The sequence below is a fragment of the Sphaeramia orbicularis genome, chromosome 17, assembly GCF_902148855.1.
Source record: "Sphaeramia orbicularis chromosome 17, fSphaOr1.1, whole genome shotgun sequence".
Classification (NCBI taxonomy): Eukaryota; Metazoa; Chordata; class Actinopteri; order Kurtiformes; family Apogonidae; genus Sphaeramia; species Sphaeramia orbicularis.
The window spans coordinates 7,745,794-7,761,105 of record NC_043973.1 but is presented as its reverse complement, the minus strand read 5'-3'; positions in this window follow the sequence as shown (position 1 = coordinate 7,761,105).

The window sequence follows — 15,312 nt, the reverse complement described above, 5'->3', positions numbered from 1 at the left end:
ATAGACTACCATGGCTTAAATGATATAACTGTCCGTAATAGATACCCATTACCACTCATGTCATCGGCATTTGAACTTTTACATGGCGCCAAAGTTTTTACCAAATTAGACCTCCGTAATGCCTATCATCTGGTCAGAATTAGAGAAGGAGACGAGTGGAAGACGGCATTTAACACACCCAGCGGCCACTATGAGTATTTGGTTATGCCGTTTGGTCTCACCAACGCCCCCGCCGTCTTCCAAGCCCTAGTGAATGACGTGTTGCGTGACATGCTCAATGTTTTGGTATTTGTCTATTTAGACGACATTCTGATTTTTTCCCCGGATGAGGTATCACATGTCCAACACGTCTGCCAAGTACTCCAGAGACTCCTTCAAAATCAGTTATTTGTAAAAGCAGAAAAATGTGAATTCCACCGGCCGTCTGTGTCTTTTCTGGGGTTCATCATTGCAGAGGGAAGTGTGCAGATGGACCCGGATAAGGTTAGTGCTGTCAGGGATTGGCCTACTCCTAGCTGTCGAAAAGATGTCCAGAGATTCCTTGGTTTCGCCAACTTCTACAGGAAGTTCATTAGGGGGTTCAGCAGCGTGGCTGCCCCCTTGCATGCTCTAACATCTCCAAAGTCTGTTTTTAGATGGAGTCCCGAAGCTGATACAGCCTTTAGAAGGCTGAAGGAAGCCTTCACTTCGGCCCCTGTTCTGTCAGTCCCGGACCCAGCTCTCCAGTTCGTCGTGGAAGTGGACGCCTCTAACCTGGGGGTTGGAGCGGTCATCTCGCAATGGTCACCTAAGGATAACAGGCTCCACCCTTGTGCATTCCTGTCCACAAGACTGACTAAGGCTGAAAGTAACTATGACATCGGCAACAAGGAGCTGTTAGCCATAAAGGTTGCTCTGGAGGAATGGCGCCATTGGCTGGAGGGTACAGAGGTGCCATTTCTAATATGGACGGACCATAAGAATCTTGAATACCTGCGGACCGCCAAACGTCTCAACTCTCGTCAGGCCAGGTGGGCATTATTCTTTACTCGATTTAATTTCTCATTTTCCTATCGGCCGGGCTCTAAAAATGTGAAGCCTGATGCCCTGTCTAGACTGTTTGCTCCTGACTCTGCCAGTGTTGAGCCTGAAGCTATTTTGCCTAAGTCCTGTGTGGTGGGGGCGGTGCATTGGGAGATTGAAAGAACCGTGTCTGATGCCTTAAAGGATTGTGTCATCCCGGCTGGCGTCCCGCCAGACCGTCTGTTTGTTCCCCCTAACCTCCGCCCACAGGTTATTCACTGGGCCCATTCCTCTAAGCTGTCCTGTCACCCGGGAGTCCAGCGGACCATGTTCGTCATTAAACAACGCTTCTGGTGACCGGCCATGGAAAAGCCGGTGGCGGAGTACGTCGCGTCCTGCCCCGTCTGTGCAACATGCAAGACCTCCAATAAGCCCCCGGTTGGTCAATTACTTCCACTTTCTGTCCCCAGTAGACCCTGGTCTGATGTGTCACTGGATTTTGTAACTGGACTACCCCCGTCTGAAGGTAATACTACTGTTCTAACTATTGTGGACCGTTTCTCTAAGATGGCACATTTTGTCCCATTAGCTAAGCTCCCCTCTGCTGAGGAGACCGCAGAGGCGGTTTTGTTTCATGTTTGTCGTCTGCATGGGTTCCCTAAGGACATTGTTTCTGATAGGGGCCCTCAGTTTGTCGCACGTTTTTGGCGTGCTTTTTGCTCCCTCATAGGGGCTTCTGTCAGTTTGTCCTCGGGCTACCACCCTCAATCTAATGTTCAGACTGAGCGGCTTAATCAGGTGTTGGAGGCCGGCCTTAGAGTTTTGGCCTCTCACAACCCCTCGTCCTGGAGCCGCCAGCTGATCTGGGTGGAATACGCCCACAATTCTTTACCCTGTGCTTCCTCTGGTCTGTCTCCATTTCATGTAGTTTTTGGTTATCAACCCCCTTTGTTTCTGGCTCTGGAAAAGGACGTCAGTGTCCCGTCAGCCCTGGCTCTGATAAGGAGGTGCAAGAGGACCTGGATTCATGCCAGACAGGCTCTGTTAAAGGCGTCGGGAACCTATAAGGCAGCGGCGGATCGACACAGGACCCCGGCTCCGGTCTACCAGCGGGACCAGCGTGTGTGGCTGTCTACCCGTCATCTCCCTTTGAGGGTGGAGAGCCGGAAACTGGCACCCAGGTTCGTGGGCCCTTTCCCTATATCAAAGGTTATTAATCCTGTCTCTGTGTGCCTCAAATTACCCAGGACTATGAGAATCCACCCATCGTTTCATGTCAGTCAAGTCAAGCCCGCAAAGGAGAGTCCACTAGTCCCTCCCACCCAGCCACCGCCTCCGCCCCGGATCATCGATGGGGACCCAGCCTACACAGTGCGCCAGCTCATGGCAGCTCGCCGTCGAGGGAGAGGGTTCCAATACCTGGTGGACTGGGAAGGATACGGCCCTGAAGAGCGTTCCTGGGTGCCCGCCTCCTACATATTGGACCCGGACCTGATTCGGGAGTTCCATCAGCGCCACCCGGAGGTTCCTGGGCCGTCCGGTGCCATCCCCTAGAGGGGGGGGTACTGTCATGTCGGCTTTTGGACTTTGTCTGGATTTGTCTGTCTTTTCTGTTTTGTTTGTCATTTCCTGTTTTATTTTGTTAAGTTTCCCTCATGTGTCTTGTCTGTTGTCTGTACTTCCTCTTCCCGATCGTGTTCACCTTTTCCCTGATTACCTGGCTCCTCCCTGATTATCTCCACCTGTGTCCAATTGTCTTCCCGCCCTCCTGTGTATTTAAACCCTCAGTCTTCCCCTGTTTAGTTGCCAGTTTGTGTTCTACAACTTGTTGTGCTCACTTACCAGTGTTTTTGGATCCTGTTTGTTTGTCTGCCGTGTTTGACCCGTTTGCGTCCTTTGACCACTGATTCAGCCTGTTCCTATCCTGCCTGCTCGTCATCGACCTGGTTCGTGTACCCGACTCTGTCTCTGCCTTCTCCCTTTAATACCTCAGCCTCCACCGATTAACGGATAGATTTGTGACCGAAGGAGCGACTGATGGAGCAACATCACAAGAGGAAAGGTAAAGTTCACCCAGTTCCATTTAGTGGACTGTCTACATGACTGAAGCACTCTGCTTTTTTCTACGTAGTTTTAACTTGTTTTACTTTATTGTATGTGCAAATTGACGCTTATACTGCATGGTGGTTTTATAGAATAAAGTACGAACCATGTAGAATATGTGTTAATTTGTAGTATGTAGTACTTTCTGTATGTAAAAGTGCACATGACGCTCTACAAAATAAGAGCGCATATGCTGATTTTCGGTGACTTTTTTTCTTCAATAGTACAATTTTACCCTGTTTTGTTTGTCTAATACATTGTTCTATGTGTGTTATTTTTCCATGTGTCCACCGTTAGTCACATTCAAGGATGAAGAGGGAGAAGCCACGGTGATGCCTAAAGGCTCTGGTGATACGAGCAGATACTAAAGATCTGATATTTGGATCCAGATCTGACTGGATTTGGTACGACTTTGAAAAATTTCCCCATTATAATAGATAGGAAGTGGATCGATGCAATAACTCAGTACATATGAATGATATCAAACTGAAATTTCTACAGTACAGCCCTGATGGGGAGATGACTAAAACGTAATGGCAACATGCTGATCAGGATCTTCTTCTGGATTGGGGAACTTACGGAAAATTTAACATGGGCTCTTATGGGGAAAACATTTCAATCGTCTTCTTCTCCGAAACTACAGTTCTGATTGACTTCAAACTTGGTATACAGCTTCTTTATGATGATGTCAACACAAGGTATTGCAATTATTTCGATCCAGATCTGATTCTGGATTTGGTGCGACTTTGAAAAATTTTCCCATTATAACAGATAGGAAGTGGATTGATACAATAAATCAGTAAGTGTCAATGATATCAAGTTGGAATTAGAATTTTTTACAGATCTGATTGGAATATGACCAAAACATGGGCTATTTCTGTAATATAATAAATACACATAACTGGGTGATAATAAATGGCATCTGGATACATTTCCCAAAGCTTTTAATTTGGCCGGTAAGCTACAGGGCCATTGGTCCTATTCTTTAGCTTACCGGTCAACAGGTTGTAAGTGATTGTCGTCATGCAGCATCAGTCGTCGTCTGTCGTCGTCGTCTGTTACAAAACTTTCAATTGTCTTCTTCTCCAAAACTACAATTCCGATTGACTTCAAACTTGGTATACAGCTTTCTGACCACGTCTCTCAGCCTGATCCCCAGATGGCCGACCTGCCTTCCGCCCCTGACCACGTCTCCTGTCTTCACCCCTTTGGCTTCGTCTGGCTTTCTTGGTTACTGACCCTTCACCCATCCCTGACCCACCTGCTGCCCGCTCCTTGTCTGTTGCTTGTCTGCCTGATAATAAAGACAGTTCGCATTGAGCACCTGTATCTGCATTTGGGTCCTCTCTTGTACTTGTTTCAGTACAATTTGGCCACTATGGACCCAGCAGATGCCAGTTGCTTCTGTCAGGCGCTGGTTAACCAGGGCGCTCTTGTGGACCAACATGACCACACTCTCCAGGAGATAATGAACTCTTTAAAGACCCTCTCCGGGGATGTGGTTTGGATTGCGGATTGAGTCTTCAATCCCTCAACTGCTCCAGCTCAGGTCCTGGCTCCAGACCCAGTTTTGGTCCCTGTTCCGGGTCAGTTCTCCAGCCCTACCACAGAGCCTCAGGTAGGGGAACCTGAGCATTACTCCAGTGATCCAGAGGGATGTAACCCTTTCCTGATAAACTGTTCTATTCTGTTTACTCTTCAACCCCACACATATGCTTCTGAAGCAGCCAAGGTTGCCGTCACAATTAATCACCTGACTGGAAGAGCCCGTGGGGAACAGCAGAGTGGGAGAAGGGTACACCCACCTGCTCCTCTTTTCAGGCATTCTCTGATGAACTACACAAGGTTTTGGGCCCGTGTCACAGGGTCCTGATGCCATCGGAGGACTTATGAATTTAAAACGGGGGAATCGCTCTGTCGCAGATTATGCAATAGACTTTCACACCAGGGCCCGACTCAGCTCCTGGAACCCAGACACCCAGTGTGACGCCTTCCACATTAAACACCATCTGGTCTCTTTTGACCTGCCACCCTCTCTCGATGGCTTCATTGAACTGACTACAAGGCTGGACAGATGCATGCAGGTGTGGAGAGGGGAGCAACACCAGAAAGGGACAGTTCGCTGCTCATCCGCTTGCCTTCATGGGTTGTCTGTCTCCCCCAACCCTCTCTCAGAACCTTCTGTCCTGGAAAGGGTGGAACCCATGCAGGTGGGTCACACCAGTCTGACTCTGGAGGAATGGGAGCATCAATGCCGTGAGAATCTTTGCTTGTACTGTGGTCATGCTGGACATTTCGTCTCCGGATGTCCAGCAAAAGGGAAGGGTTCGGCGGTCATGAGGGGCTTGTGGGTGAGACGGTACCAGATATCCACCCCTAACTCCTGACCTTTGTTTCACGTTCAGCTCCTGTTGACAGGAGGTCCTCTCACCCTCACTGCCTTCATATACTCAGGGGCGGATGTAAATCTGATCGACAAGGATCTCATCAGGCAGTTGGGTGTAGACCAGATTCCTTTGTCCTGCCCTGTGTCAGGCAGTGCCTTGAATGGACACCTCCTGGGAACTGTCACACACCAAACGAAGCCCATCCAGATGCTTCTATCTGGAGATCACCATGAGACCATTCAGTTCCATGTCCTAAAATCCCCTGATCTCCCGTCGGTCCTTGGTTTTCCCTGGCTTTGGAGTCATAATCCTCACATTGACTGGTCCACGGGGTCCATTCTGGGATGGAGTCCCACCTGTTAATCCATTTGCCTCCAGCAGAACCGTGGTCTGAAACCCCCTGTCAGCTCCTGTTCCACCATTGGTTTGTCCCATGTTCCGTCAGAGTACCACAACTTCAAGGAGGTCTTCAGTAAAGCCAGGGCCACCTCTCTGCCTCTGCATTGTCCATATGACTGTGCCATCGACCTCCTGCCTGGCACAACTCCTCCTAAGGGATGCCTCTACTCTCTGTCAGCTCCTGAGAGAGAGGCTATGGAGAGTTATATTAATGAAGCCTTGGCCACAGTCATCATTCGGCCATCCTCATCCCCCGCTGGAGCAGGATTCTTCTTTGTAGATGAGAAAGACACAACCGTCTGACCCTGTATTGATTACCGGGGATTAAATGACATCACAGTTTAGAATCGTTACCCTCTCCCCCTCATTTCCTCTGTGTTTGAGCTGGTGCAGGGGGCATCAGAACCTGCCTGATCCCCGGATGACCGACCTGCCTTCCACCCCTGACCACGTCTCCTGTCTTCACCCCTTTAGCTTCGTCTGGCTTTCTTGGTTACCGACCCTTTGCCCGTCCCCAACCCACCTGCTGCCTGCTCCTTGTCTGTTGCTTGTCTGCCTGATAATAAAGACTGTTCACATTGAGCACCTGTATCTGCTGTTATGGAAAAAATAATACTCTACTAATTCGTCTAAAATAAAGAAGGGTCAGTTCAAGCAATCAGTGTCTTCAAGGAAGAAACTTTATTGGAGCTCCAATAAAGGGGTACAGATCAGAAAGAGGCTGAGGCTGTCTGTCTGAGAGTCCCAAGAATCATCTGAGTTTCTGTGTCTTATACCAGAGCCAGAGAGACCCAGAACTCAGAGATAAGGCCTCTCTGAGAGTCTGTGAGATCTCAATTTTACCCCCCCCCCCCAAGTGTCACACTGGTCTGTGGCCTAAGCACAACAGATAAGTAAGGTCATAAAAGGTTAAGAATTTACAGGTGTCATAAACTACAAAGAAAGTCATCCACTCTTATGTGGTCTGTGTGAAGACACAGGGAATAGATGTAAAAGCCCATGTGACAAATAGAATGCATGCAAATATATACAGAATACATGTAACTTCCTCTACACTGCATTTGGGTCCTGTGTTGTACTTGTTTCAGGTTCGATTCCAACACCATCTGTGACTGGTGAGATGAAATAACAGGTCTCAGTCAACCAAACTAGGAACCCAGTGTCAACACGTTAACATTTCTAATCCATCTGAATTACATGTTTAAGTTCAAACAAGTACCTTAAGAGTTAAACTAACCAACAAATCTGTGTCCAAAAATCAAAGACAGAGGTACACATAAGGGATAGTTCATTGAGATAACATGATGTTTGTTAGCAGAACATGTTTGTTCATTTGACAGAAAAATTTTAGGCAGCCCTTTCACTCATATTTTTTTAAGTTGAAACAACATGTTATACTTTAGTGTACAATTAATATCCATGTGATGCTGTATTAGGTCAGGTATTGTAACTGTTTTTCAGACTAACTGGCCTCATTAGAATTCTGTTATGTAACAGACAATGTGGCTACATGATGCTACTTGCCCTTTCTTTTAGGAGCCCATTACAGCTTTTTTAGAGTATCCAGCACTGGCCTTAGACTTTAAGTTCCCTTTACTTTCACAGCGTCATTGTTTCCATCCCGGTATCCCTCTGTATATTTAGTTCTTCACATATAAACACATATACACATTAGAAGTGACTGTACATGTGCTTCCATCTGTGCAGGGCTGAGTGACTTACACTTAGCCTGTCCTCCAAACACCAAAAAAAAGCATCTTAAATGGTAAAATGGAGCTGAAACCATGCAATTTTGATGAAATACATATTCACAACCCAACGCTTTCTTTAAACAGCTCTCAGGGGTGATTTTGCCAATGATACACATTCAGTTGAGACCAGAGGGTTTGAGTGCATGTCGCCCTGTGTTGTGGCGCTCAGGCATTCTGCTGCCCCCCCCCCCCACTTCGATGGATCCACTGAACCAATGGATTCATTGTATCAAACCAGGCCAGATATGTGTGGAAGGAATTAATTACCATAATCTAAATTAAAATGCATTTGAAGAAATGCTTTATCATTTTAAGAATATGGCTGCATTATTTGACTCATAAATAAAATGATTAATAAATTATCCAATCTGCATTTTCATTTTCTTATTCAAGACCGCTCATTCTTTTACTTAATTGAAAGAAAAAGAAAAACACATTTGAGATTTAATTTTAAAAGATGCCCCAGCAAATAGTTACCAAAATTCAATTTGAAATCTAAAATTCACAAATTCTAAGGCATTAGTAAAAATGCCTTTTCATTTTAAGAATGTGGCTGCATTATTTGACTCATAAATAAAATGAGTAATGAATTATGCAGTCTGCATTTTCATTTTCTTATTCATGTTGCACATTTTATGACACAATCAAAAAGAAAACAGAGGACATTGCTTTTTCATTTTCGTGGTCTGCCTTGCAAAAAGCTACCATAATTTGAAAATGAATTTACAAAGCAGCACAGGAGAGTGACGTTGGCAGCTGCTCTTCACTTCCGTGCTGACTGTGGTGGATATGGTGGTATAATATGGTGGGGGGCGCTGTGTACATTTGATGCTACAGCACTCCCAAACTACCTGCAGTTTCCTGGGCACATTGACTTGAACATGGCACTCCCTGACCGCATTGGACAAACACCATTGGAATTAGCTGCCCAGGTGGAGTTGAATAATATATCAGTCTGTTGCTCGGGACCAAGTTGAGGAGGTGATCGAGACCTTGGCTGCACACTCTGCCATCACAGATGCAGATGTGAATAAGGTTACCTTGGCCAACCTGTGTTCAGTCAGGGAACAACTTGATGCTGTGGTGCCTCAAAGCGGACGACCAGCTGTCAACATCCCATTCAAAGCCATTGAAAGCTATTTGTTGCATGGATTGTAACTGAAGGAGATAGCGGAGCTGCTTGGCGTAAGCCACCAGACCATCCGTTGGAGGATGCGAAGCAACGGTTTGAGGTAACCGGCACTTTATAATAATATTAGTAGTAGTAGTAGAAGAAGTAGTAGTAGTGGTAGTAGTAGTAGTAGTAGTGCAACTGTGTACAATAGGGTTAGGGTTAGCTCAATCAGGGCCAGTTACCTCAATCCGTTGCTTCACATCCTCCAACGGACACACATAAACAAGACTAAAAGACTAAAAAAACTTAAGGACCACAACAGCCGAAGCGGATCTGACCGCTGTACAAATAAGTAGTACAGTCAGCTTGATGCTATTCTGGGCCACAGACTGGCATATGACAGAAACAAACGACTAGGCGACTTCATTGCTGGAAACCATTCAAGGAGCAATGGTGGGCCCGTGCATTGAAGGTAAATCACAGAAATATTCACTACTTAGTTTGTTACATACTGTAATAGTAGTCAGCAGCACACCAGTTTAGCCAAAAGTCGAGTTAACCCAGTGTTTTTCAACCTTGGGGTCAGGATCCCATGTGGGGTTGCCTGGAATTCAAATGGGGTTGCCTGAAATTTCTAGTAATTGGTAAAAATAAAAACTTACTAATAAAAAACATATGGTGAGTTGAGAGAGACAACCACAATACATAAACTCTGAAGCTGAAACTGATGCACTGTGGTACTGTTTATCTTTCAAATGTTCATTGTTTAAGATGTTGCAGCTCTTTCATAATTCATAGTAGAAATTATTGTTCATTCAGTATTAATTTGCAGCCTTGTAAATACCAGCTCAACTGACTGTCCATATCCTGACCAAGGAAAATAAAATTCTCACTTTGTGCAGTTATCTCAACCTGGCTTTTCTGCCTCCGTCCATGCCTCCGTGATGTTAAAATGGGGTCTGGGGCCAAAAAAGGTTGGGAACCACTGAGTTAACCTAACCAAAATTTACGGCTACGTTTATACATAGCTGGGTATTTTTTGTACACAAAGATTCCCCCTCTCTGTATTAAAAAAACCCTGAAAACTGCGTGGGAGTTTGTATGGTACAGTTTTTTTTTTTTTTTTTTTTTTTTTATTTAACTGACTTTTAAACATACAGACTTGCGTCAACCACAGACTGAATTAACTTTAGCTTCAAGGGGCTGTATAGTATGGCGATGTCCCAGAATGCACTGTGCAGTACCATTAACCAATCAAAATCCTGAAAAGAATCACAACAAAGCGTTACTTCCGCCATGAACCTATGGAGATATAGATATAGATATTCCCTGGTTCTGCATCCGAGACATGAAACGAATGCAATGCAAATGAATGAGCCGGTGACTTTTTTTTCCACAATCACAAAAATCAATACATGCTACATGTAAGCAGCCTCTTAGTGTCGTTGCCATGAGCTGAACACTTATTTTTTATTTATTTTGATTCCAGCTGAAATGGACCAGATGGACTCGCCGTTTTCTGATGCAGTATGCCTTCGGCTGCCAGTAGCCCTCGACCAGGGATATGCACAGGTAGACCTGAGGTGTCCCTCAAGACCTGCCCTTCAGGCCTCGGTGCCCTTCTGGCGATCTTTTTTTTTTTTTTTTTTTTTTTTTTAATTTAATTACTTTTTTCTTCATTCAAAGAAGACAATAAAGTCCGCATCAACATGACATTATAATCATATTTTAATATTAAGTTAAATCCAAATAATTCCCAGTGCCTCCTGTCCTTCCCTGAGTCCTCCTCTTCCTCTCACTGCCTCTCTCTCCTGCTCCACTCCTGTTCGAATGCAGTCGGAGCTCTGCTGTTGCTGATCACACATCGCATGGCCTCTACTTTTTGCAAGACACAAACTGGTAAGAATAGCGATGCCTTTGATTTACAACTGTTTAAGCAACTCTTTGTCCCATTCCCCACAAGTTTGGCTGGTTAGTGTAGCCAGTAGCCCAATACTAGCGTGTGTCGGGTGATTAGCTGTCGCAAGCGGAGAGGTCACAGAGAGGTCATGGCCCACAGCCCGGTGATGCTAATTCAGTGCATTTGATAATGTGAGGAGAGATGGAGGGGCAAACCAACAAATCGACAAAACTCCTCTGCTACTTATTTGCGTGAAAAGTTGTGAGTACCCGGTATATTTCCAGAGTCACAAATCTATAATAGCCTATTAATCCAAACTGTGTCTAAAAGTGTGTGTTGTTGTGGTGTCAGGCTGAACAGAGGCAGTGTAGTTTGTAGTTTGTGGGGAGTGGACCAGAGGAGCACCCAGACACTAGGATTCATGTTACATTTGCATTGATTGGAGTATTACACACAATATGAAAGTTAAATCAAATCCCCTTTTTTTGGAAATTATTGGGATGTGAAGTTTCAGATTATTGGATTATTGTCAAAGTCGTTGTTTATCATTATACTAAGTCATTATAATAAGTTACACAAGCATGAAAAAAAATCTGTATGTCTACAACACGGGTGTCCAACATGTGGCCCGGGGACCAAATCCGGCCCACCAGAAGGTCCAATCCAGCCCCTGGGATGAATTTGTGAAATGCAAAAATTACACTGAAGATATTACGAAACAAGGATGTTAAAATCATTTTAAGTCATTTCAGTCTAAAGTGGATCAGACCAGTGAAATACTATCTTAAATAATGAAAACTGTAAATTTGTCTCTTTGTTTTAACATAAAAAAAAGTAAAATTACACAAAAATGTTTACATTTACAGACAAGCTTTTTACAAAAAATGTGAATATCTGAAATGTCTTGAGAGAAGTATGTGGAATTTTAATAATATTCTCCCTGTTAATTAATGTTTTGTGTATTTGTAGATCCACTGCGATCTCTAAGTTGTGATTCACTTGTATAAATGATAAACTGAGGTGTAATATTAACATTGCATTTATTTTACTAACAAATTTTCAGGTTGTTCATATTTGTTCATGTTATGTTCAAGTACAATTCGTAGATGTAAACATTTTCATTACGGAATTTACTTTTTTCACTCAAAAGTTCTTTTCCTGTTATTTATATGATTTTACTGGTCCGGCCCACTTTAGATCATATTAAGCGTATGTGGCCCCTGAACTAAAATCAGTTTGACACCCCTGGTCTACATTGTTCATTGTAGTGCGCAATTTGATGTTTCTTATTCATCAGTTGCTGCAAAATTCCAAGAAAGGAAAGAGTAAAGAAACAGAGGGAAAGAGACTTGCAGCAGGCAGCCCAGAGTACCAGCTCTCTTCTGTCCTGGATCAAGCCAAATGTCAGTCCTTATGTACAGTTGTGTCAAGTGTGCAGACCTAGATTGGTTCTATGATATTGGTTTGTTCAGGTTGATAGAGTTTGTTCAGTAAATTAGTGATTGTCATGGTTATGTGACTTAGTTTTGGCTTTGTAGATTTTTACATGGTTGGGTGGTTCATAATCCTCCTCTAGTCATTTTTTTGCTTCTGGACTCTTAAGGCCTATGCTCATTGTACTTTACAAGTAGAATGTTTTTTGTTTGTTTTTTTTCTAGTTATTTGGTGTGAAAAGTGTAAGGCCATTGCAGTAGCAGTACATTGTTATGTAGAATGCTAACATATGTGTAATAATGAATAAACAGTGATGGCAAGTTATTGTGGACCAATATTTATGAAAACGCTGCAGATCAGGATTGTCGGACTTGGGAGACGGGTGCCCTTTTTTGTTGGCTGAGGACCTGCCCCTCTAAATGTCTGTGCACGCCACTGCCCTCGACCCTCATCTCCAGCAGTGGCAATTTCTCATAGACTGCAAGGGAAGCCCAGCTTCCCCTAAAATTACAAGAATTAAATGGTTAAATATGTACGGTTGTGTTGACATTTTATTGACTACAAATGTGTTAGAACACGTTCATCTCAAATATGAGTTCGTTCAGAATCAGCTTTATCACAAATTAACGGACGCGATGTTGTTCACTTCTCCTCCATTCCCGTTGCGCTGTTCTCTCATTCTATCTCTGCTCAGTGCATTTGCCCGTAGACGCTGGGTGTCTATGGGCTTCAAAGGGACTGAGTGGAACAGTTTTTGTCATTGCCTCAAAACTGGACGGTAATTGGATAAATGCCACGATGTTGTCCCGCCCCCAGACGCCTGGCATCTCTGGGGGTGAATGGAGCTGTGGGTGGAGCTTGGCAGAATCCCACATGCTGATTGGTTGATCAGTCGAAAGGCTGAATCCCGTTTGATTGACAGCTAGTTTGAGATTTACTCCTTCACTGACACAGTTCAGTTTAATACCGTCGTGCATTCTGCTGTGAAATCAAGAGAGAAACCATTACGAAATTACTCGTTCATTTCTTGCACTGTAAATAAAACACACTCGTTGTAATTCCTTGTTTCAATTTAACATAATTTCAGCATTTTCTTGTTTCAGTTACATAATTTAATCATTTCTTGTTCGAGTTTAATATTGTTTTGTAGATAGTTAAATCAATCAAAGTGTTGGCTAGGTCGGAGTGAAAGGAGCATCTCTTGTTTAAAAAGGCTGAAGTCTTACACTCGCAACACAATGGGCCAAGGCAATCTAAGCAGCCTAGCTCTGCTGGCCAATGAGAGGACACAGGTCAAGTCCCTAGAAAAGACGCCTACTCGGTATGATAACGTCACTGACCATTTTCTTAAAAAGGAACGGAGGGCCGAATTTATGTGTAAATAACTTGACAATTTTTTTTTTTTTTTTTTTTTTTTTTATGTAAGCAGACAATGAGCTCCCCCTGTCTGAAAGATGAGCAGCCGCCACTGGTCTCCAGTCCTTCACAGCCGCCCAGGTAAGACATTTCACGTCACATCATACTAACAGGAGTCTTTCATCACATGTTCTGTAATTCATTCGTGCATTTTTGTTTCTTATCATGTAGAAAAGCAAAAGAGGGAGTGGGATCAGGGATTCTTGGATGCATTTTAGGAGAAAGAGAAAAACAGCCAGGAAATTATGAGGTCCAGCTTAGAGCAGTGTTTCTATGGAACGATCCTCAACCAGCAAGTGGAGGAAGTGGAGCTCCACAGGCAAGAGCTTAACCTGCTTTGAGAGGAAGCGCAACACTCCAGACGGCAGGAGAGGGACTTCTAGACAGGGATTCTGGCTGTCCTGGACAGGCTTGTCCAAACACTTGGCCAGAAGCCATAAATGTTCTGATATTGATTTACTTTTTATTCCTGTTCATTTCTATTTTGCACCTTTGTTTCAATTTTTAATAAAAAATAAAGTTCTCACATGTCTGTTCATTTACAAGACATCAAAATGTAGACTATAACTACAGAGTAACATGCAAGTATATTTAAATGCAGGAATTTGAGTAAATCTGAGTGACTTTAGGTTTAACCTGGACTATATAAAAACAATAGAAATGAAAAAAGGACCATCTGTCACACTTTAAGATGAGAAGTTGTAAATACATGTTCTACTGTTTTTAAATGTAATTTGGTTGTCAATGTTGTCATTTCACTTTATCACAATGTTTTACATTGTATTATGCAATAAACAGTTAAAATTATGTTTCATAATACTAAAAAAGAAATTGAGAACAGTTTTACCAAAAAAAAGAGACCACTTGGCATTCTTCACACACTCAAAGCCAAAGATTAAGATGAAAATGTACCTGAGTCGACTTGAGAGCACCTGCTAAATTCCTTGTGTTACAGTTTTATTTTTCCAAATGTATCACCTCTCTGTAAGTAGCTTTGGCTTGACATCTAACCTGGCAGACTTATTAAAGTAAATAAATAAAAATCAGTTATAACTGCAAGCACTTCAATTAAAATTCAAGTATTTGTCAGACCCTGAAAACATAAGATGAGAAAATTTGTGTTTTTAAAAAGGGGTCATTATTACAAACATGCAAAAAAGTAGTACAGTTAGTATTTACGTCACTGAATTCAAAAACTCCTCAAGAGCTGTGCATGCATGTAGCTCCTCTGCCTCCACAGTCACAGACAGAGCACCCTCAGGCCGCTGCAACACCATGAAGTCATCTCCATACATTTCACACAGGTTATGCAAAAAACAACATGTTAAGACCATAGACTTAACCTTGATAGGGTTGCAGTCATTGTGGTTTGTTTTTGTTTGTTTGTTTGTTTGTTTGTTTGATCAAGGTCTTTTTTCTATTTTCAGTTTTCAAATGCACAAAAACAAACATACGAAGTCATTGCATTTTAACAAACATCTCCACTTGCTCTTCAGTCTTCCAAATGCATGTTCAACGGTTATTCTTGCTTTGCTTGTCTGGTTGTTGTATGTCAATTGCTGCCCAGCCAACATTTTTATGTGGGGCCCATGTGGGCAAAAAGTGGGCTGAATAATGGGCCCCATATGGGATTGTCAGATCGCACCCCACGTGGGATTGTCCGTGGGCATTACCTTGGCCCCAAGTAAACTGCCCATGTGGGTCTCAGGTAGGATGACACCAGGTTTTAGGTGGGCCCCACCTGGGCAAAACAGATAGGACCCAACTTGGTCCCAGCTTTAAGTCCTATGTGGGTCCTATATGGGG